At 44.1% G+C, this 11202-nt stretch overlaps 1 long non-coding RNA gene across 1 annotated transcript; it reads right to left on the reverse strand.

The window, feature by feature from the left end:
- Positions 1-5243: 5243 nt before the first annotated feature.
- Positions 5244-8197, reverse strand: LOC121107096. The gene is made up of 3 exons (XR_005840528.2): positions 8030-8197; positions 7698-7792; positions 5244-7248 (listed from the first exon to the last, which is right to left on the reverse strand). It is a non-coding gene; the product is annotated as an uncharacterized LOC121107096 (long non-coding RNA).
- Between the last annotated feature and the right edge of the window lie 3005 nt (positions 8198-11202).

An 11202-nucleotide genomic window follows, 5' to 3' on the forward strand; every position in this document is an offset into this window, starting at 1 on the left:
GCTGTGGCCCTCAGGCTGTAACTCACTGATCTCAGGCACACAACGTGGCTATCCCAAAATCTCAAGTTTTGCTTTGACCAAGTATTTACCATAACGAATAGAAACTATTCCTTGAACAACAACGTCTTTTACCACTTGCAAATCTCCATCTAATCTGACTGTCCTTATCTATAAGCGGAGAGAATGAAAAGCAGAGATATAAAACCCAAAGGTTAAGTACATATTTTTTGCAACTGTTTAATGTTCAGCATTCTCATGCTGTGAAGAACATGCAAAGTTTCTGCATTCTTTCTATTGGGTGCATTCGTTACCAAAGCAGACTTGCTATCGGTTTGGGATGTAAACTGACCTGGTGTCACTGCAATTTGCCTGTTTTCATGTGTGTGCTTGGTTTGCTTTTGGCATACAGGCACTTACGGCTGATCCAAAGTCATTCAAAAGCTCAGCAGATGCTTCTGTGAATCTCTTCTATGTTTAGAAATGGAAATGAAGCACGAAACCAGGTGCTTTCTGTGCTGTCCTGAATTATGGATTTTATCCTTCATGTTATAACACAGTTTACTTGTCTTCTGGTTTATCGTTTTTGAAGAAGGTATGAGGTAAAATACCAAGATCTCCCTGACAAAGTCTTGTAGGACTCCAGGAACTGCTGTCTTCTGTACGGGTCCTCTCCAATTCAACAGCACCCTTTCAGCTGACATCAAAAGGGGTGAGTGAGGGCTGTGTGGAGTACAAGGAGCCAACACTGCTCATAAGACAGAAATTCGCCACTGATTTTGTGAAATTCTCTGTACTGGATTATGCAGGAGATCAGAAAAGAAGATTTTCGGAGTCTCTTCCTCTAACTCTTGCAACTTACTCTTGGGAACTGGTATTATCAGGCGAGTATGGACTGGATGATCTCCAGAGGTCCCTTCCAACCACTGCGATTCTGTGATTCTGATTCTAATCTCACAGAGAATATGGGACTAATATTTCTAAGTTTAAGAATCAGAGGGTTTTTTTCAAACCATTTTAGGAGGAGGCAAGAAACACTTTGGTTTAGCTTTCTGGTCTGAAAATATCAATAGTTTGTTGCATTTTTGAAAAGAGCCACAGGAATCATAGATCAAAGAACCATAGAATGGCTTGAGTTGGAAGAGACCACAAAGCCCACGCAGCCCCAACCCTCTGCCATGGGCAGGGCTGCCCCCCACCAGCTCAAGCTGCCCAGGACCCCATCCAACCTGGCCCTGAGTGCCTCCAGGGATGGGGCACCCACAGCTTCTCTGGGCAGCTGTGCCAGGGCCTCACCGCCCTCTGAGTAAAGATTTTCTGCCTAACATCTAACCCAAATCTCCCCACTTTTAGTTTAAAGCCATTTTCCCTTGTCCTATCGCTATTAGACTGTGTGAGATGTTGGTTCTCCTCCTGTTTATAAACTCCTCTCAAGTACTGGAAGGCCACAGAGAGGTGTCCCCGGAGCCTTCTCTTCTCCAGGCTGAACAAGCCCAGCTCCCTCAGCCTTTCTTCACAGGAGAGGTGCTCCAGCCCTCTGAGCATCTTCGTGGCCCTCATCTAGACATTCTCCAACAGCTCCACATCTTTCTTGTGCTGGAGGCCCCAGGTCTGAATGCAGTACTGGGCCTCATGAAGGCAGAGCAGAGGGGAATAATCACCTTCCTCTCCCTGCTGGCCACCCCTCTGTTGATGCTGACCAGGATACTGTTGGCCTTCTGGGCTGCAAGAGCACACTGGTGGCTCATGTCAAGCCTATTATCTATCAGAGACCGTGGGTCCTCCTCCGCGGGGCTGCCCTCAATGAGTTCTTCTCCCAGACTGTACACGTATCAGGAATTACCCTGACCTGAGTGCAACACCTTGGTCAAGCCATTGCTCTCATGGCTACGGGTTTGTTGTTTGGACACAATAATGTACAGATGGGCTTTGCATTTATCAAGAATAATCACCAGCTGAGATGCTGAGTGGAGGAAAACTATTATCGTCGTGACTGACCAGAGTCTGGCAGCATTCTTTGTTGTTTGTGGCTTATTCTTGAAATTAGATTTCAGAGACTAAACTGACCTCTCTGTAAGCTGAGCTCAGAAGATGAAGGCCAATAATGGGAGAAGGAGCACATCTCAAGGCAAAAGGTTTAACCGTCTGCCTCTTGGTAACCTGCAGGAAATCCACCAAACATCATTTCATTTGCAGTGATTAAAGGTGAACAATATAGCTCTGTGTAGGATTTCTTGCATTTGAGACACGTTTCATTAATTATTACCTCTTCATTTATATTTTCTACTCTAGAATAAGTCTTGCTGTGGGAAGCGGGGTGTAGGAAACACGAGGTGGTGCTTTTCAGCGACAAACCTTCAACTATGGCATTGTTTTTCATACTTGCAATATTCAGCCACAGTATCCACAAGGGAGGTACCACAATTGCAAAATGCTATTTAAAATAATGGCGTGTTTTAGAAGAGCTTCCAATGTCTCTCATAATATTTGCAGATAATCTCAGTTTGCCAATCTGTCAAGTAATTATTCTCCATCTGTGATATCCAGTGATAACCAGTTAGACTTTCAAATTCATTTTTACCAACATTGGTGAGCTCATCACTCGCCTGTTGAAAGAACAGAACACAAACATTAAAAAAGTGCAAAGGCAATGTATTTATTATTGTAGCATGCAGTCAAACCTGCATAATAACTACTAATTAAAGTGTTAAGGCCTTAATTTTAGAAAGACAGAGAGGCTTTCTGCTTTTGTACAGTACCATACACACATCATTTTTATGCTTTGCTTTCTGTGATTAGTGACCAAGGCCTGGCATGAGACAATTTTACTTAATCAGCTGTATGCATTAAATACCAGCAGCTGCAATTAGACATTCTTTTGTATCACATACTACGCTTCACGCTGCTATTTGCTCCTGACCTTGGCAGGCACTTCTGCTGTGTTTGGAGAGGAGCACAGTGAAATTCAGAATTCTTTTTTTCACAGCCTGGATGTTGGCAGATGTGCACACACATTCTTGCCCCACAGACCAAACAGAGCAACTTCAGAAGTGCAGCAGGAGTTCCTTTAAAACAGACTGGGAAGGAAAGGTGGGAATGAACGAAACCTCTACCCCGTGCCTTAACACTTTTGAGTACGATGTTGGTTTGCAATGCTTACGTATCACTTTGGACATTACACATTGGCACTGAGTACCTAAAACAAGAGACTTGAGCTTTCCATTTGCTTTGCACATCTGTTTTGTCGGGTCCTGTGCTCGTAGCATCATTTTTTCCCAGCTGCAGTATCACAACTGGACACTAGAGAGCTCCTTTTACCAAAGACATCTCTCCAACGTGAGGGCAGAGCCCTGTGAGGTGCGTACAGAGCATTCCTCCTTTTTTATATAACACGGTTTTACTCATTCTTCATTTTTATGTTAAAAATTAATATTCTCAAGGGAAAGCTATCTTTGCCAGAAAGAGCAATGGCTGCAGCTGTAGCTCCACATCTCCTACCCCCAACAAGACAGAGATTTCATAGGAGTAGTAACTTGGGAACTAATTACACAATTTCAGAGATAAGAAAAAGTAAATCAAATGCTGCCAGCATGGAAATTATAATTAAGTTTTTCTCTGAATAACAAATACACTCCATATGTAATTTATTATGACTATTACTATATTAATAATACTAATAACCTATGCCATGCACCTATGGAGAGTACATGTTTTTGTCTAAATTGCTGGGTTATAGTCGCAGATGCAGTATGAATGCCAAACAGCTCTCTGCAGTCATTCTGCTGATAACCTTAAGCCTTACAACACCCAAGCTATTGCTAAACACTACTCTATTAGCAAGTGATATAACAGGATGACGACTGGATCTACTTTTTTCATTAGCTGTGTTTGACCCGTTCCCCCAGTTGCCTTTACCCTATCAATCATTTATTCAAAACCAAAACAAAATCTCCTATGCTGTCACTGTAAGGGCATATGCGTTCCTGCTCCTCTGATTTTGGCATAAGCACAGTCTGCTGCAAGATGCTGTAATGATGTGACATCTTATCATATTGCCCGTTAGGGATTTTGCGTTAGGGTTGATTTACAGATAACTGTGTCCTGAGGTCAGCAGTGAGAGGGCACAACATTTTGTCTCCAAAGCAAAGCCCTGTCCCACTCTTACCTCAGAATCTTGGAGTGCAAAGATTGAAAAAGCCCATAGGAAATCTTCAGAAAGGCTGAGGAAAGCCTTGCTCCAGCCCTCCCTGTGCTCCATTGTGGTTCTTGGCCAGGGCAGAGAAGTACAGCTTTCACTGCAGTGCTTCCCAGTAGTACCGCCGTGCCAATGGCTACGTCCTTTGCTCTTGCCTACTCATCCCAGTATGAACTGGGAACACAAGAACCAGTGAAATCCAGAGTGCAGAGCCAACCTTCCCCAATCAGTTGTGTGCCTCGGAGGGAGGAGTGGGCCTTGCAAGTGTGCTGTCAGCTCCTGCCTGTGTTCCCTGCCCAAGGTAGCTTTGGGCACACCTCCTAATTTTCCTGCACCTCTGCTGCTTCAGATGTTTTTGTGTGGTGTAGCTAAAAGTCTCATTTTCTTCCACCATTTCTTTGCCTTGTTCCCCTGCTCAGTCTGGGATCTGATTGGTTTTACCTAGAAAGCCAGAGAAACTATGTTCTGAATTTCGAGGGAGCCATTCTTCCAGGACAGCCCAACTGTATTAATGACAGTGAGCTGAAATGTTCCACTGACATCTCTTTACTTTGTTTCCAAAACCAGCAAGAGACGATAGTAGCTGAGCCAGACTTTAATGGTAGCTTTTCTTTGTTCTTTTCAACCCACAGTCTTTTGAAAATGTAATGGTAAAAGATAGATGAGATTTTCAGCTTAGGGCAGCTCCAAACAGGCTGGCCAAGGAGGTCAGTGTGGGAAGGGGAGGCTGCCTTTTGATTCATCTGAAAGTCATCTCTTACAAACTGCTCGGTGTGAGCCTTGGTCAGGTCATTATGCAACTCTGACGTTGTCCATGCAGATCAGGGCTCCAGCATGGCACTCATCAGCTCTCTTCCTAAACCACAGAATCATAGAATGGCCTGGGTTGAAAAGGACCTCAAAGATCATTGAGTTTCAACCCCCTGCTATGTGCAGGGTCGCCAACCACCAGACCAGGCTGCCCAGAGCCACATCCAGCCTGGCCTTGAATGCCTCCAGGGATGGGGCATCCACAACCTCCTTGGGCAACCTGTTCCAGTGCGTCACCACCCTCTGGGGGAAAAACTTCCTCCCAGTATCCAACCTAAACCTCCACTGCCTCAGTTTAAAACCATTCCCCCTTATCCTATCACTATCCACCCTCATAAACAGCCATTCCCCTTCCTGCTTATATGCTCTTAAATGACCTTGATGCACCCAGAAAATCCTCCCTACCTTTGAGAAGGGAGAGCCTCTAATGATAGCAACTCTAATGAAACCCAACCATAGCTTGCCAAACTGCAGCTAACAAAATCAAAGGGCGTGGTGAAGTCAGGGCTAGTGTGTCTCTTACAAAACCCCAATTCTCAAAAAACTGTTTTATTGCTTCCAGCCCTGGGAGCTCACGTTACACACTGGACAAACCTAGCAGGGCCCTGTCATTTGTCAGTCAGTGTTATGGCACGACAGGAGCCTGAAAAGTTAAAAACCAGTTTAACGAATTAAAAAATTTAATGGGATTCCCATTAAGCTCGTCTGGGAAGTTTCATCTGGGAGAACAAAGAAGGAAATACCGTGGGATATGTTTTCTTTGCGGGGAGGATACGTGGTCCCCACAGGCAAGAACAGCAAGGTGCTCCCTGGAGAGAGAGAGAAGCCTGCAATATTTCACAAAGGAAATTAAAATGTGATTCCTGTCAAGTCACCCCTTATGAGTCCTCCTCTTCTCATTAACGTTTTGGACAGTCTGATATTCAGAAAAACAAAGATGCTAACTGTGGCTGTCAGTTACTTTTCTTCCTTAATTTTATTTTGCATCAGCTGACCAGAGAGCAAAGTTTTTGCGAGGCATCCAAGATCTCAGCATTGGAGGAACTCTTCATAGAAACTGAATTTAACAGCTCTGCCAATTCAGCTGGCAGATGTGTTTATTACAATGACAAATGCCCTGGGACCTTCTAGTCCCCTTTCTCTAAAAAAATCCCACTTTTGCTTTATTCATCTCTCCCCAAAATATTTTAGAAGGCGGACTCAGGAAAAATGACTCGCTTAGCAGAATTTGTATAAATTATTACTTAATGATCGTGATCCATAGGCTATTCTTTCCATCAAGATGTAAGCCACTGCCAAGCCAGACTAATAGGAGTTTATAGACCAGCAGTGAGTGTAAGCAGTCTCAGTGACACGAATACAAACCCAGCAGCTCAGCTTACTGCAGCTTAGAATGGATTAATGTCCCATGGCAGATGCCAGCCTCTTGCCAAAAAGACTAACCCAGTCTTTATGAATTTCCTGTTCCTCACAATGGTTGAGCTACGTCAATACTGAGATAACTAGAAATAGACCCAACTTCTTCAATGTCGGACTGCGCCCGAATTTTCCTTGAGGCTCTTCTACAGCCCTTGCCTATTCAGAGCAAGCTCAGTATGTTCTTTTACTGATTTCATCAACAGATCCTTTTAAGCAGTGGTAACCCTCAGGAAGCTAATTTGTTTTCTCTCCATCTTTTCCCAAGGAAGAATTAAGAGTGGAGAGGAGTACTGTGGTTTGATAGAGTGGTTTGTTTGCTATTATTATTGTTTTTGTTTGTACCGGAGAGCGTTGGCCTTTTGCACTGAGATGATGATGGGGATCATGGAAATCCTTCTTTTTTTTTTCTTCTTCTTCTTTTTTTTTTTTTTTTTTTTTTCCCAGGTTTTGCAGAGAAACACTCATTATTCTTGCAACAGAATCTAGGGAAGCTCTGTCTCAGCATACATGACCTCTGCTGTACAAAGAAAAAGGTTGCGTTGTGCCTGAGGAACAAAGCTCTGGAATTAAGTCTATAACAGCTAAGATATGCTGGGCCACGGAGCATCTTTGCAAGTCTCTAAACAGCCCACAGGAAAATCTCAGAAGGACCCTGTGAGTGGCAGTTATGTAAGATGAAACTTGAGCCAAGCCGTTGGGTCCCATATTCCAGGGACGGGAGAAAATGGCAGGTGTGATGAGCTGGGGCTGTCTGCGTTCATGGAGTTTCTGTGCTGTCTGGAGTTTCCTCACTTGGAAGGTTTCATATGTTGATGTTTTGCATTGCTCTGGACACAACGAAAAGTAGGAAAGCACAAACAAGTGAACCCAGAGCATCATAAAGCAGCCTAGAACTAAATTTTTGGTCTAGTGGAGGCGACAGAAGACACCACTGAGAGGTTTCACTGAGCTTTAGTGACAGTGAGCACCCTGGAAATGCTTGCAAATTGGCTGGGTTTGATGCCTGCTTCTTCCAGGCTGCAAAAGCTGTCCAGAAATCTTCCAGAGTCCCACTGCAGGGACCCTAGGAGTGCTTCAGCAGAATTGCAGATGACTTCTGGCTTTGGCCCGTAGCCATGGGAAATGAGAAGATCCAGAATTAGGCAAAACTCAGTATTTTCTTTCTAATTGTTTAAAAATACAGGTTATATGTTCCTATTAGCTGAGAAGGAAGCTAGAGCGGCATCAGGCTAGAGAATGGAGTGCAGGTGTGCATAAAGAAACATAGAGAACTCACCTCCTTGGAGAGAAGATGTGATCCCAGAGCCTGGGAGGAAGGAGCCCTGTGGCACCCACTAACAGGAGGAGCTGCAATCCTGAGCTTGTGTTTGCCTGCGGGGAGAACAGGAAGAACACTTGTATGTCTCTATAGAGCATTTCAGGCAAGCCAGAAGTTTGTACTCAGGTAGATGAATAGTCAAGTAACATTAGTATATGTAGCTCTTATCAATAACCTTGCCAAACTCATTTTGTAACACAGCCGTAACCATGCAACAAACTGCTATGTGAGCTGAAACAGGACAGAGGGGATTTTACTTGAAACAAAACAGGGTTTACACATTCACATACCTTCATGCTTCCAAACACCAAAATGGATGGGTCCAGGTGCTCTGGCCCAGGTGACTTGTGGTGGTGAAGATGGAAAGGGACATCTGTAGGCATCTCAACATGTCGCCTAGGTTCTCCATGGACTGGAAGCCAAGTGCTGCTCTTGGATCTCCTAAGAGTTGACAGTGTGATCTTTTGTTTCCTCATCCTGTTCCACCCCTGGCTTAGTATTTTCTTTTCTGTCCTTATCTGGGTGTTTTATGGCCCCTTGCCTGCTTTTTTCTTCCTTTCATCACTTCTTGAGGGCTCTGGTTTATTAGCCTGTCCTTCATTTTGCTCGCTGTGTAGACTGTCTTCGGTTTTAGGAGGTTCTGGTTAGTCTCACACAGACCCGTTGTCACCTTGATGACCTGCTGGCTGAGGTGCCATCTGCACCTACCATTCCGCTCTTCTCTCTGGCATTCCCACACTTAGGTAATCACTTTCATTCAGAAAGTTCTTTATATTTTTATTAAAAATTCCTCACGCTTTGCAACATATGTTATCTGTCTACAGCAGATTCTCAGGAGTGCAGATGACTACTGAAGAAGCAAGGACCTCTAAGGAGGGTCCACTTCAGCCCACCTCCAGTCTGAGGGTCATTTAGACATATGGAACAACGCAGAGAGAAAAGGGAGCACTGAAAAGCTGCTCCAGTAATTCCCAGCTGCCTCTTCCCCACTCTACTTCCTCCTGATGCTGCCCTTTTCAATTGGCCACTGAACTGGGGTTTCAAATTATTTCTCTCGAGAAGCTGTACAGAGTTTTATTGCTTTGATTCTAACTGATCTATTGGCTGCCTGCGCATTTCTCAGCCACTTTCTGAAAACAGCAGCTGGTACAGATGATGTTTGCAGGTGAAAAGTGGAGCTGCCTAATAGCTTTCCAGCTGATATAGCACCAGCACTGGATTAGGTCATTGTAATGGCAGCTGAAAACTTTGCTTTAACACAGCTTGAGCAGCTCGGTACACCTTGGTTTAGTGAGAAGAAGCAGTGTCCAGCGTGGCTGGTTGAGGTACTGCTGTATCTCAAGTGTTTGTCCAACACGAGCACCAGAAAGTTGAGCACAGTGAAATAAAACCAGATCTGCTTGCGAAAACAAAATGGAAAAAAGTCACCTGAAAGAAAAATCCATATTCCTTTCTCAGTAGCTTTTATGAAAACTTTTTCCTTCCTCAAATTACAGTGACTCCATGTGGCTTACTCCACAATGCAGATTTTAATATATTTTTACTAAAATTTATTCCAGCTGTTGCTAATCATAGAGATATGAATAATATTATTATACAGAGAAAAATCTTGACTAGACTTGGTGCAGATTTATTCATTTGTAATTTTTCCATCTTAAATCCAAATATTAAAAGCCAGATGAAAGGAAGGAAAGGTAATTGTAACTGCTGGCTTCTACTTCACCATGATGAAATTGAGCTTGCTCAGTAATCAAAGAATAAGCGTAGAGATTTTTATCAGAGTATCTGATTTTATCAGACCATTTGCAGGGACTGCAATTCAATAGAAACCGGGGATGCCAGATCTTTCGTATAAATCACTTTTGGGAGAGGACTGCTGCTGAGCTCCAGCTCAGACATGCCCAGAAAAAAATCAACCAACTGAAGTTGAATAGGGAACACACTGGGGGTCTTCAAACTCTGTCATTATTGCAGCATGTAAACTTCTAGGAGGCCATTACATTGAGAAATGTGCTGCCAGCTCTGAAGGCTGAGTCCAGTCATAGAATCATAGAATGGTTTGGGTTGGAAGGGACCTTTAATATCATCCAGTTCCAACCCTCTGCTATGGGCAGGGACACCTCCCTCTAGACCAGGTTGCTCAAAGTCCCATCCAGCCTGGCCTTGAATGCTTCCAGGGAGGGGGCATTCACAACCTTTCTGGGCAACCTGTTCCAGTGTCTCACCACACTCACAGTAAATAACTGCTTCCTGATATCTAGTCTAAGTCTACTGATTCAGTTCAGTCCTTGGTCGAAAATGCATCCTTCACCTCACCAAAGTCAGATTCTTTTTCACAACCCAGTGCCTCCGTACAGTGGTGTTATGAATTCCATCCACTAAGTATGGATCTGCGTTCTGTGTCCAAACCTATTTCTTATGCCGCATTTACTTCCAGTGCCCAACCATACAGAAATTTACCCATGCCTTTGCACAGCAGGAAGCATATGGTGCCTGAGTTACTCAAGTCCATTTCTCAGGAAAGCAGTCCTTTAAAAACAACTTCTGTCCATCAAGGCCCCCTCTTCAAACAGCCTCACATTCATGCTGTTCTGCTTGTGGTAAGAATCAGTGTTCCAGCTACAGCAAAAATGCAGTTTGCACTGTAAGAGGAGGAAATAAATGTCGGGTCATCTAAGAGTCCTTCATTCACTCAGCCAAAAATGAGACTACCCTGAATTTTCCCTTTTTCATTTTTGTGGTACTGAGTCATGAGTTGATTTCTTTGGGAAAAAAAAAAGAGAAGAAAATCTAAAACTGTCTTGTAGTTAATCAGTATTAGATAGATGGCTAAGTGACAGCTCATATGACTCAGGCCCTTTAGGCTGCACTTATCCCTTGCTCTCATGCTATAAAACACGCTTTTCCAGACAAAGGCAAGACTGAGAACTCTCTTCAGCTTTGGGAAAGTTCTGCACTGCTCATGGAGAAGGAAAACTGCAGATCCACACTGAATCAGAGAAGAAAAATGCTCTCTTCTCCACTCCCACCCCACCACGTGGCTCCACACCCCCAAAGCAAGCGCACAAGAATGTTGAGACGCATCACTACCCTTTGTCAACCACAAGCCCCAGTCACTTTGCACACACTGTCCCACGCCTCCCCTCTCTGTCAAACCACGGATGCTGCAGCCACCACGGGGGCTTAAAGAACCTCTCCAATCCTGCCATTAGACTAAAGCTTAAAGTGGGTCTCTCCAGAGGCGGAAAAGGAATTTGTTGTATGAGCTGAAAAAAAGATTCCCTCTAATCCAGTAACAACTATGGCAAGCTTTTTTTCAGCTTGAAATCTCTGGTTTTACACGAGCATATGAAGCAGGTGTCAAATGGATCTAAAAATGGGTCACGGAGGATTCTGTTGCTCGCCATCTGTGTCAGTGGTGGGGAACGCACATCCACAGGGATCCACGGGGCACCGCGCGGTA

The sequence above is a fragment of the Gallus gallus genome, chromosome 1 (assembly GCF_016699485.2).
Source record: "Gallus gallus isolate bGalGal1 chromosome 1, bGalGal1.mat.broiler.GRCg7b, whole genome shotgun sequence".
NCBI lineage: Eukaryota > Metazoa > Chordata > Aves > Galliformes > Phasianidae > Gallus > Gallus gallus.